The 13,924-nt window shown below is 37.3% G+C and overlaps 1 pseudogene; it reads left to right on the top strand.

Moving 5' to 3' along the window:
- LOC139867915 (pre-mRNA-processing-splicing factor 8A-like) overlaps nucleotides 1-6,892 on the top strand; it is a 114,841-nt pseudogene extending 107,949 nt beyond the window's left edge.
- The last annotated feature ends 7,032 nt before the right edge of the window (nucleotides 6,893-13,924 follow it).

The raw sequence follows: 13,924 nt of genomic DNA, 5'->3' as shown, positions 1-13,924 counted from the left end.
CTTTATAGGCGATTGCCTCTTCTACGTCTTTTGAGTAACCGATTTTAAGGTAAACCTTTAAAGTAATCTACTTATAATACAAATCTACATTTATGAAATTTGTAGGTGTGGTAGTTATTAGTACACGGAGATGGAGGAAGTGACGAGAATTGGACCACGATTAGAAGATGTTGTGGATCTGGTTCACCGCATACAATCTTTGTTGCCGTTATCAAAGTCGTGGCTACAGGCTTGGTCTACCATCCCTACCCTTAGGTTTTATAAGCCCAAAAGGTTAGTATCCGAAGTAGAAGAAACAGATCGCATGAATTTAATTGATCGAACCATGTTAAGGTATTACCAAGACAATATACCAATTGAAACTTTGGATCTTGAACTAACAATAACAGATCAAAAGTTAGCTTCTCTTGCTAATAAATGGATTCAAACTGTAGCAACACAAAGATGTCTTAAGAAGCTTTACATCAAAATCTATAATAGCAAGTTTAAACCACCATCATATGAGATTAGCAAGTTTTTACTTCCAGATGAAATATTCTCAGGAGAAAACTTATACGCTATAACTGTAAGAGTTGATAATCCCATGATGATTGGTACCGTTTTGATGACTAGTAATCGTGTGATCAACTGTGTGCCGTTGAGAGTACTCGAGTTGTTCCATGTGACTATAAGTGAAAAGGTACTTGATAGCTTATTCTCTACTTGTACCTTACTTGAGAAGATTAACCTTACAAATTGCATTGGATCGATGAAAATTAAGGTTAAAAATCTTCGTTATCTTCAAAACCTGACTATAAACTCACGAGAACTTCAAGGTATTTTGCAAATAGATGATTTCCCTAGTATCAATTCTGTCATCAACTGTGTATCATTGAAAGTACTTCAGTTGGTCCGTGTGAAGATAAGTGGAGACGTACTTGATAGCTTACTATCTACTTGTACATTACTTGAGAAGTTAGACCTTTCACATTGCATCGGCTTGACGAGAATCAAGGTTAAAAATCTTCATTATCTTCAAGAATTTCTATTAGTACCTGACTCAAAGGAAAAATATGAAGTTTTGGAAGTTGATGATGTCCCTAACCTTCGAGTTTTTTGGTACCTGTCATGGTACACAGCTCATTGGATTCCTAGGACATTCAACATTGATTCATTAAGTAAAGTGACCGAATTAGTTCTAAATGATGTGATCATGGATGTTGTCATATCTGACATGATCAACTCGAAATTACCCGTTCTCGAGAGTTTGAGCCTTGAAATTAGTACTTGGAGTCTGAACAAGTTGAATATTTCAAGTGAGTCGTTGAAAGTACTGACCCTATATTTGCATGTAAACTGGCGCTTCTATGTACAAGTTTATGCTCCAAAATTACTTCATTTGTGTTACGTCAGCGCCACAATTCCTAAACTTTTGTTTCCAAATCATAATACTACCGGAAATGTTCATCTTAGATCAATATTGGGGGAGCCCATGGATTTTCATTTTCTTTATAAGATGAATGAAGTACATGAATTCTTAAACAAGTTTGACACTGAAATAATATATGATCGTTATTATAATGTCGATGTGCCACTGGTCATGGATATTGATGATCTTAAAAGAAGGTTCCCATTTCCGGCTATAAACGTGCACCGATTAGTGTTTGATACAAGTTTACATGGAGTTTGGGTGGACCCTTCGTATTTTGATGCACTGTTTACGATTTGTCATCCCAATTACATAAAGACATATTATATATCTAGCTTGTTATCAGAACTAATAATAAGTGGATTGATGAAAAAGAAAGAGTTGGATCTGGAAAGTATTGAGTTCAATAATCCACGTAACAAGAACTGGGAGATTGTAACCGATTCTTGTACGGGTATTTTAGACATGTTGGGTGGCTTACTTGAGTTCAGACAAAACTGGCGTTCTAGCTACCGTTTACTTTCATTTTAAGTAATTTTTTTTTGGGGGGGGAGGGATGTTAAGGTTTGCATTTCATGTGACATTAAGTTTTATTTTAATTTGTATGATGAAAGATTCGTTTGATATAGTATTTGAGATACCTCTTAACTGTATGATGAATGATTTGTTTCATAGTAATCGAGATACCTCTGTACGGACATTGTTTTATAACCTATAGAATTTGATCTTAATCCTACCCAAAAAAAGAAAAACTTGTAAGTCACCGACTTAAAGCTTCAGATCTAAAATTCAGCTGCATACACACAGAAGCAGGGTTTTATATTCGAATAACTATGTATAAATACGACCACATTCGTTTTTTTATCTTGGATTTAGCACTGTATTCTTGAGTTTTGTTATACTGAATATTGTCAAGATTGGCGGCTTAATAAATTGGTGGTTGGTAAGTGTTAAAATACCATGTATATAATGTGAAGTGGGTACTGATCGAAGGTATTTGTGGTATTTGGACCAGGGGATCCACACAGAGCTTGAACGCTAACAACGAAGGAGCCAAAATAACTCAATCAAAACATGTAGTCTTATATATAAGTAGGTTCCATAAAGTTCAAAATAACGTAGTGTAGTCTCAACGTGTTCTAATTTTAACTTGACGGGCCATGATTTGAAATTATTAAATTTAGTCCATAAAATTATAAAAATGACTAGTAAAGACATAAGTTTTTGGGGGACCATGGCCCACCCCAGCCCCTTAAATCCTCCGTCAGACGCGTCAATTTGAATCTGTCACCGAAGCTTAAATTGGGACAACAATGGTTATGCTAATATGTACTAGTAGTACTGATACATTGCATGGTTCACAAGCAATCGATCCAACCAAAATAGCCCCCATAAGGTTCATCTTGAATGGCTGACTCGAACTCATTCTCATTAATCGCAACCGTGATTTCAAGAATCCTTGTTGGCCAACCGTTTGACTAGTGTTCACTAACAAGTAACAATGTAGTCTTTTTACAATGTGGGTTTGCCATGTTTCTAAGAGATACAAATATACACTATCATAATAATCAAGTGGGCTGGCACGATTACTTGGAGCATGGTGGGCTCGTTGCTGACCGAATGGGCTTGGACTAATGAGAGGAAGTAAGAAAGAGTCATGCACGTTTACAATTCAGATTACTGATTTGTTTCCTTAATTAAAGTTATTTTGTTTCTAGTATTTAAACATTCCTTTAGCTTGTTTTATTCAGTTTTTTGATTGATTAATAAAAGAATAAAGGTTATCGGCTGTTTTCTTTTTCCGATTGAATCACGAGCTGCAAAATCCATCGTGCACCTTTTCGTTTGGCCATGGAGAATTATGGAGAAATCTTGAGCAGCAATCAAATCGTATGGTTTGTTGATGATGTTGGGAAATTACGGTCTCACTAATTCCCACCGCCCAATAATAATAGTAAAGAAATAAGAACAATACACAATACAAGATTTAACGTGGAAACTCCAAAACATGAGAAAAATCACCGGCCTCCAAAGAGAGAAATACACTATATCACAAATTGTTACAATGATATAGACGACTCTCTTAAACCAACTACACTCTCCAAAATATTTAACTAATACAACTCTCAAACAAGGGTAAGAAAAAGAAAGAAATAATCAAATACTTAAAGTGTATTGATTGGTGCAATTTGGAAGTGAAACTTAGCCCTCCTTTTATAACCAAGTCATCCACTTCCCACTTCTTCCTCCCACCTATGTGGGATAACATCCTTTACAAATACTATGCAACCATATCCAATTCTTCTAACCAAAACTATAACCAACAAATCTCCACCTTTTGGATAGAAGAAGATGATCATGCTCCCACATTGCAAGGATAACCGGTGTAGACGCTTCCTCGACGACAACTTCAAGATCCTCATCTTCATGTCGCTAACATTATCTCTAAAGCAAGAAATAAAATTTGCATCTTCATCGAACATTGTCAAGACCCGACAATCATTGTCATAACAGACAATCATAACTCTAAACAGAATTATCATACTCCACCATAAAGAGTATAGCACTTAGAATATCACATTCCAAGCATTTTATATCGGCACATGTTGTATACCCATCTGAACTGTTATGGTGCAACTTTCTGTTTGGCTTTCCCTGGAAGTTTCATCAGCTACAACATCCGTTTCCACCACACAACCTGCATAAATGCCAAACCAATGCCCATGTGCAATTGTGGAACCGCTAACGAATATCCCTTTCCATGGTGGCGCGGACACACCATGAGGATGACGTGACTTCAGAAGAATTCGTCACTCTCCGTAACGACGGAGACAATGTTAGCATCTTGGGAGCCATTTGCCGGATTAGCTCCACCGGGACAATTAACCTTTACATGTCCAGTCTTCCCGCACTTCCAGCATGTCAGATTCTTTCTAGAGTTTCTCTTCTGCCTATCCGAACACAACAGTACCGTAGCTTCTGATAACGAGACCCCGTTACCTTCCAATCTTTTCTCCTCGGATAGGAGCTTGCTAGTAACGTCTTCAAACTTCAGAGTTTTCTTCCCATACATCAAAATAGGTTTCATGTGTTCATAAGACGGTGACAAAGATAATATCAACCTCAAAGCTTTATCTTCATCATCCACTTTAACTCCAATAGCTTCAAGTTCTGAAACAATACCATTCAAAATGCTCAGATGATCCGAAATCTTTGAACCCCCATCCATACGCAAAGTATGAAATTGTTCTTTAAGACACAACTGATTTGAGATGCCCTTGCCCTGGTACAACTGCTCTAGTTTAACCCAAAGCTCATTTTCTGTTGATAACCCGTGCACATTTGAAAGCACGTTCTTTGCAAGACACAAACGAATCGCACTTGCTGCCCTCAAATCCATATCATCCCATTCTTCTTCATCGAACTTAATGCTAGAATCACTGTCGAGAACAAAGGTGGGTTTACCTTTCAATGCCTTGTGTAACCCGGACTGAATCAACACATCCTTGACTTGAACCTGCCATAAGCCAAAATTGATCCTCCCATCAAATTTCTCTACATCAAACCTCATTGGACTGAACTTCGACATCGTATCCGTATCCTATAAACAACACTTTCTCTGATTTTGCTCACGTTTCGACTGGCCGACAGATGTAGTGGAGTGGCGCACAGGATCCGTTAAATTGGAAAATACAACACCCGGTCCACTACAAATTCTAGACACCACTTACTCCGAATCAAAAAAAATATTGTCTAACCAGATACCCTATACGATCAATAGAACTCGTTTCTGATGTGGACGATCCACTCCCGTGGCAACCACAGAGCATACTCCGACACCTATAACCGAGACTCCCGTCAAACCTGACGTTCTGATACCAGTTGTTGGGAAATTACGGTCTCACTAATTCTCACCACCCAGCCCAACAATAATAGTAAAGAAATAAGAACAATACACAACACAAGATTTAACGTGAAAACTCCAAAGCATGAGAAAAACCACCGGCCCCCCAAAGAGAGAAATACACTATATCACAAATTGTTACTATGATATAGACGACTCTCTTAAGCCAACTACACTCTCCAAAATATTTAACTAATACAACTCTCAAATAAGGGTAAGAAAGAAAGAAATAATCAAATACTTAAAGTGTATTGATTGGTGCAATTTGAAAGTGAAACTTAGCCCTCCTTTTATAACCAAGTCATCCACTTCCCACTTCTTCCTCCCACCTATGTGGGATAACATCCTTCACAAATACTATGCAACCATATCCAATTCTTCTAACCAAAACTATAACCAACAGATGATACAAACGCGTATCGTGTGAACATCCTGTTGGGTTAATTGGTTTAATCCTCGAGATAAGATGATATTCAGTATATTATTATAATAAGCATGTGGCCGTTAATATTAAGTTTGGTATCCATGTTCTGTTGGTTCAACCCATTTGGAGAAAAGATGGGCATGTTTTCAGTTGTGTACCGAGTGGTACGTCAACGTGCCACTATATGTTAGTAGGTGTTTAGTTAATTGAGAAAAGATGGGCATGTTTTCAGTTGTGTACCGAGTAGTACGTCAACGTGCCACTATATGTTAGTAGGTGTTTAGTTAATTTATCATGTTAATTGTTTAGTTTTAATTAATAATTAATAGTTAGAGTTGGTCAATGAGTGGGCACATGTGTGCCGATTTATTTGGAGTGTTAGTTGCTAGTTTAAGTATTTAAGAAACATGTATGGTAGTCTATTTTTCAACAGAAGGAACAATGTAGTTATTTGGGATATTTGCTTCTTTATATTTTGTTTATCATAAAACACAACACTTTGTCTTCTTTCTGTTAATTCACATTTATATTTGAGTAGTAAAGGGCCTGTGGTTCTATCATTTGGTAGACTTTTTACTCCTTTTTTCTTTCTGTCCACCGAAGTCCACTGAATTATTTTGTTTCCATTTCCATTTATATTTCTTCATCGTAATATTTTACTTTCGTTAATACATTTCTTATTTGTGAGTTAGGGACATGTGTCCCAACAATAAGCAGATCATTGTCGCCCGTACAGGCTTGTTGGATCGTCTTGAGGTCCGTTTGCAGGATTTTCCAAATATCGTTATCAATGGAAGAAGCGAGTTGCGAGTTCCATTCCAAGCATGTTTCAAAATTGAGAAATTTGGTGAGCTGATTCTCGAGGCATCCGAACCACTAATGGTTAGCTTCAATATGTACGATGATTGGCTGAACAGTATATCTTCAGACGAATCGTTCTCCAGGCTCATGTTGATTTTGCGTGCTTTACATGTAAACAATGAGGATGCAAAGGTGTTACTCAAGCCCGTTGACACAATTGTCACCGAGCCTCATCACATCTGGCCATCCCTTACGACTGATCAATGGTTGGATGTCGAACATGCTTTAACAGATCTCATTTTGTCTGAGTTAGAAGAAGAATAATGTAAATACATCAAAGTATTTTTATGTTTGATTAGTATTTGTTCTCCGAGAAACTTATGACTATAGATGAAAAGGTTTTACTAGCAAGCCTTGTTTTTTTATAACCGAAGATTAAGATGGTGTTTTGGATTTCGTTTTCAAAACTATATACGCACTTGTTAATGCAATTTTTTTTGGCGACCTAGCATGCAATTGATATAGCTGTTTTTATTGTTGCAGTTATTCAACTCAGATTCTGTTTATCTAATGAAGTATATTGATGAAAGCAATATACTAAGTTATATTGTTAATGTTGTTTTTAAACGTTGTATATAGTGGCGATAGATAGTAATTCAGTTCTAATATTACAGGTTTCTCAAGGCTTTCGTATTTATAGTACACTAGGAGTATCCTAATCAAATTAAAACAAACGAAAACCATCGTTTTGACTTTTTCTTAGAAAGTCAAACGTATAGTGTTTTTCTGAAACAGTGATGAGTTAGTTGATTCACTAGGTTTGTTTTAGTTCATAGATCGAATATGGAGCTTTAGATCGATTAATTTCAAGGTTTGATTAGTTGATCATAAGTTTGACTTGTTCAATTTGACTTTTAAGTGAAATTATTTGATGTTAGGAAGAGTTTAAGGAATCAAAAGCTTTGAAAAGTGATACAGATTTAATCATTGGGTCAAATTTTATTTGGATTTAAGTTTAAATTGTCGAAATCCCAAGGATTCACAGGTTTATAAGGCCCCGTTTGGCTCACGGAATAGGATTCCATGCGTGTCTAGATTTCATTCCAATTTCGCCGAAATTCCATTGGATTCCGTGAGCCAAACCGGACCTAAGTTTGTAACCGGTGGCGAAAATATGAAGGGACAAGGGGGCACCCGCCCCTAGTGGATTTGTAATTTTTAGTGCAAAAATTTTAGATTTTTCGATTTTGCCCTGGTGAATTTTTTTTTTTTCCCAAAAGTCTCCATATTTTGCCTCCAAAGCCTCTATATTTTGCCCAAAAGTCTCCATATTTTGCCTCCAAAACCTCGATATTTTGCCCTAAAACCTCCGTATTTTGCTCAAAAAAAGTTGGTTGCTTTTAAGAAAAATTTCGTCCCTGGTGAAAAAAAAAAAAATTCTTTCAAGAAAGATTCTGACAATTTTAGATGATTGATATAGATTTAGATCAGTTCAGGAATCATTATAGAATCATTTGATCAGTTTAGTTGAATCCTGTGATTCCTGTCTAAGATACCTGTGCGTCGATGAACATGCAACAATAGCCCGTGGGAGTTGGTTCAGGTGGGTTCTTGGCAACCCATTTCCTATTTTGGTTCACAAGCACTTGATCCAACATAAACTGTAGCTTTCAAGATTCCTTGTTTGCCAACCGTTTGACAAGTGTTTACTAACAAGTAATAATGTGGTCTTTTTACACAATATCAGTTTGCCATGTTTATAAAAGTTAACATTATCATAATAATCAATAACAACATGAACTCATAAGAGGTTTTTATTCACATCAGTGTTAGACGGATTAGTGATGGATTATTTATGCATTGGATAATTTAGCTCGTGTTCTATAAGGGCCCATTTATTTATCTTGTCCATTAGGTTTAGTGTTAGCCATCTCCTATTTAATGTCACGTAATCCATCGATGAATAACAATTACGCTTTACACTATTATTAGCATGGTATCAAGAGCCAATACCTAAAAATACCCTTATCCCTTTGTGGCCGTCATCTTCTCCAAGAAAAAAAAAAAATCAAATCTCCGGTTCAATATAGTATCCGTGGCCTCCACCGTCCCACTATTGTTCCAATCTCTCCGTATAAGACAAATAGCTCAAATTTTCGATTCACAGCCTATCATCATTATCTCACAAGTACTATTATATTCCCTTATTCTTTTTATCCATTACATCACTCGACATATATATTATATATCTCTCCCTTTTTTTATTTTTATTTTTTTCTTTGTTCACCAATTCTTATGCCAATTTATATCATCATGACAACAATTAATTCGTATATGTGTAATAATCAATCTTCGTCGAATCCATGGAATCCCGATAGAAATTACAGCAACTGGTGTACGTACACAAGGGCTCAATTACTCAAAATTATTCAAGATCAAAATCTAATTATTAATCAGTATGTATCCCAACGGGTAAGCAACTTTCCAACACTATTTGCTCAAAATTCACAGTTTGGACCTCAACAATACAATGGGCCTCCACAACAAATTGGGCCAATCCCAGCCTCACAGCCAACTTACATTGGTCAGCCACAACCAGCAGCCCCACTTAGTCCACCGCAACTTGGTATTGAGCATGCACCCGAGACTTTTATACCGCAGGCATTTAATGCCAACACAACACCCTATCGGACTCCGGTTGGACTATGGACACTGGTACGTCAACTCACCTCAACTCTAGCATTAATAATTTAAGTACTATTTTTAATCATTGCATGTATCCTTATGTTGCTGTTGGTGACGGGAACCAGATTCCCGTCGTCAACACTGGTCAAAGCGTTTTGCCTAATGTCAATCCACCCCTACACCTTTCTAATGTTCTAGTCACACCTAACATTGTTAAAAATCTTATTTCTGTTCGTCGTTTTGCTCGTGATAATAAAGTTACTGTTTCATTTGACGAGTTTGGTTTCTCTGTGACGGATTACTTGACTCGTCGCCTGCTCCTCCGATGTGACAGCACCGGAGACCTCTACCCACTCACTATTCCGACTTCATCACCAGCTCATCACGCTCTCATAACAACCCCCAGCATTTGGCATCAGTGTATTGTTTTTCGTCGTCTTATTTCTAATAATTGTATTACATGTAATAATACACAGTCTCCCGCTCTTTGTCATGCTTGTCAACTTGGCAAGCATACGAGACTTCCGTTTAGTAGTTCTGTTTCACATACTTCGTTATTTGACATTGTTCACTCGGATTTATGGACCTCATCTATTCCGAGTCTTAGCGGTTACAAATATTATGTCATATTTCTTGATCATTATTTGCATTATTTATGGGTCTTTCCATTAGGCAATAAACCCGAAGTTTTTAATAAGTTTGTTCAATTTCGTACCTATATTAAAACTCAATTTAATTCTGAAATTAAAGCCTTCCAATGCGATCTTGGCGGCGAATTCGATAACAACCAATTTAAACAACTATTCCTAAACAACGGTATTCAGATACGTTTTTCCTGCCCACAAACCTTTGAACAGAATGGAAAATCTGAACGCATGATTCGCACTCTTCTTTTTCAAGCACATCTCCCTCCTACTTTTTGGGTCGAGGCCCTCCACATGGCCACGTATCTACTCAATCTTCTACCCTCGTCTGCCATCAATCATGATATCCCTCATACTCGTCTCTACAAATACCCGCCTAACTACTTCACTCTTCGTGTCTTCGGTTGCCTTTGCTACCCACACCTAAAAAACACCCACAAACTCGCTCCTCGCTCCACTCCGTGCATCTTCCTCGGCTATCCATCAAATCACCGAGGCTATCATTGTCTTGACCTCGCCACTCATAACATCATTCTCTCCCGTCATATCACTTTCGATGAGACTTCATTTCCTTACGGTTCTACCACTACCTCTACACCTCCATCATATGAGTTTCTTGATCCGCCACCAAACCTTTTCTCCCGCAATCTCTCGAATACTAATCCTCCTTCTCCTACTCCTACTACTCTTACACCAGACACTCCTACTTCTACTCCTACTGCTCCTACACCAGACACTCCAACTTCTACTCCTTCTTCTCATACTCCTCCTACTCCCCCTTCTTCTTCTCACGCCCCCCACTCTACCACAAACTCAAAACACCACATCCACTCACCCTATGGTTACTCGTCATCGTCTTGGCACCACAAAACATGTTCAACGCCTTAACCTTCATGTTTCTACACCAGCTCCAGCACCCAAATCCTACTCCGAAGCCTTTAAAAACCCCAACTGGCATAACGCTATGACTGAAGATTATAATTGTAGTGACCCGTCCTAATCCATCTGGACGAATACATTACATTTGGTTACATCGCGAGGTTCTTGACCTCTAAATGATACATTTTACAAACATTGCATTCGTTTTTAAAATACAAACTTTCATCACATCGAAAGTTGACGGTATGCACACCATTTCACAATATATCCAAACTATAAATGACTTGATAATATTCTTGATGGACACAACGACTCGAATGCAACGTCTTTTGAAATATATGCCATGAATGACTCCAAGTAATGTGTCTAAAATGAGCAAATGCACAGCGAAAGATTTCTTTCATACCTGAGAATAAACATGCTTTCAAGTGTCAACCAAAAGGTTGGTGAGTTCATAGGTTTATCATAAACAATAAAATTCATCATTTTGATAGACCACAAGATTTTAAATACAGTACACCTATCTCGTGTACAAAACCATTTTTCGTAATGCTTAGCAGAGTAGGTTCGTATCCTTTTTTCCCCCGTAGGTTGCCTCGCGATTTTTAAATAATCGTGCACATATCTCGTGCACAAAACTAATACACATAACCTGTGTATAAAAATCATTATCTCGATACATAACATTCATTTCGATTTCATTGCTCAACATGGTAACCGACCTTAACATATAATGTGCATCAATAATATCCCCAAAACAGAACATCTCGTCTGTATAATATATAAACTTCGAAGTACTAAACACCACGCCCACTAGCTCTTCTGTCTAGTGAACATTCTGGGTGAGGGTGTTAAACCCGGTAACTACCTTTAGGATTCGCGTGAATTAGGGTCATACCCGATTCTAATTCTTAGGTTACCAAGCAATTATAATCAGGGGAAAAATATTCACATCAATTGGTGGCAATTATCATGTCCACATAATTCAATAATAATCCGCAGAACTTTTGTCTGTATAATAATTCATTCGAGGAATGTTTTGCTTGTGTCTATCTCGTCAAACATTTATAAAAGCAATTCTAGTATTCTCAGTTCAAAATATATTTCAAAAGTATTTAATAAAGCAGTTATAAAACGGCGCATGTATTCTCAGTCCCAAAAATATAAAGAGTAAAAGGGAATCAAATGAACTCACAATATTGTATTTTGTAGTAAAAATATATATGACGGCATTGAACAACTGAACAATGCAGAGTTGGCCTCGGATTCACGAACCTTAAAGAAGTAGTCCTAAAAAATGCTCAAGTCCGGGTTTGAACCCGCGACGTCCCGCTAACCCGATAACATCCTTAACCATTACGCTATGTGTTTCAATTCCGAAATAACACCCAACTTGAATTGTTTTTAACCTTTACTTTTGTATCCTTCTTCTTCTTTTTCATTTAAAAAAAATAATGCCCGAGCCCGGGTTCGAACTCGAGACCTCTCGTACCTTGACAACACCTCTAACAATCAATCTGCTTGATTAATTCTATTTTAATCACAACCTAAAACCATATAACCCGTATATATCTGTTTCCTAATCATCATCATCTTTACATCATATCATTCACCTCTTCATCATCATATTAATCATCATCACTTATGATCCCGTTCATCATCAAAATAACCATACGGTACCCTTTTTTTAACATGATCATATCATATCCTCGGCCCACCAGAAAACATAAAACGTCCTTGGCCCGACAACCCAAATTAAAAATCCAAAATAGATAGTTTATTAAAGAAACAGATCAACAGAGTAGTCCAATAATAATCGGGCCAATATGCAGCAGCCCAACGCACCAAAATTATTAGAAAGTGGGTCGGTTTTAGAGGAACAAATTATGGGACCAGCGTAACCGAAAATAAGAGCTGTAGGGTTACTCTTTTTCTCCTCCTTCGCTTAACTTCTTTATCGATCACAATACATAACCACAATTGAAAGTGTCGACAATTTCCACCCAAGAAATCAGTAATTACGGAGCAAAAGAAAAGGTATCAGGTTGTCCTCAATTCTCCATTATCGTTGCCTATTGTTATTAACCTCAAAAATAATTAAAGGTTCCAATAAAATCACTTTGCACAAACGTTTTCATATTCCTATACTAATCAAGTGGGGTTTGCTACCTAATACATGTTGGCCATACTTTTGAAGCGTCCCACCTTAGTCATTTAAATAATACACAGTACCATATCCTTTTAACATAAAATCGAATGGGTGAGGTGGGTTTGTCGGCCACAAGAGAATAAAGCATTCACTTTGCCTTAAATATGCTTTCACCTTATCATTATATGTATTTCATTGTAAACGTATGGAAGGAAAAAAAAATTACCCAGCTTGCAGACGACAGAAACGAAGTAAGAACAAGTGGTGATGTTTGAGTTCTTAAAAATGGCGGATGAGGGTGATTTATGGCAATAGAAGTAGCTGTGATTGTGGTGAGGTGGTAGGGTGGTGCAAGCCTTTGAAAAGTTGTAACAGGAGAAGTGCAGTGGTAACCGAGTAGATGTAGCTGCAGTAGTTCATGATGAGGGTTGAGGTTCTCGCTTGGTTCGAATATAAACAGAAAACAAGCAGCTGTAGCAGTACATTATCAGCAGCAGGTGTCGATTAAATGATGGTTTGTGAAAGTTAAAATGGGTGGAGGATGGTATTGAGTCTCGGACAGGAATCAAGAAACAAGAGAAGAAAATGGATGTTCAAGGGTGGAAGAGATTGAAAATTGATAAGATAAAGTCAATTGGTATCATATATAATGGAATTGATTGAGTTTTATAACTGAAACAACCCAACCCGTATTCCATACGATAATTTTTTTTTTTTTAATATTTACTCGCCAATTAAATATGCAAACCATTCCACAAGTTCCATTTAAACGTACAACAATTTAAATGTTTACAAAAGGCACGAAGGCCATTAATTAAGTTTAATACAAGTTTGACCCCCTACAATGATAGTTTATAATCCAAACGACACTCGATCATGGTTTGGGGCTAAACTACCCAAAACGTCAGGCCAACTTCAAAAGCTATCCCAAAAGCACGCCCTGTCAACGGGAGACAACTAATCCAACCGTATGCCCTTACCCTTGTCCAAGCCGGAACCTATAAAATGGTAAACAACGAGAGGGTAAGCA

The sequence above is a fragment of the Rutidosis leptorrhynchoides genome, chromosome 9 (assembly GCF_046630445.1).
Source record: "Rutidosis leptorrhynchoides isolate AG116_Rl617_1_P2 chromosome 9, CSIRO_AGI_Rlap_v1, whole genome shotgun sequence".
Lineage (NCBI taxonomy): Eukaryota > Viridiplantae > Streptophyta > Magnoliopsida > Asterales > Asteraceae > Rutidosis > Rutidosis leptorrhynchoides.
The sequence above is the reverse complement of the archived record's forward strand: the minus strand, read 5'-3'. Positions and strand labels throughout refer to the sequence as shown.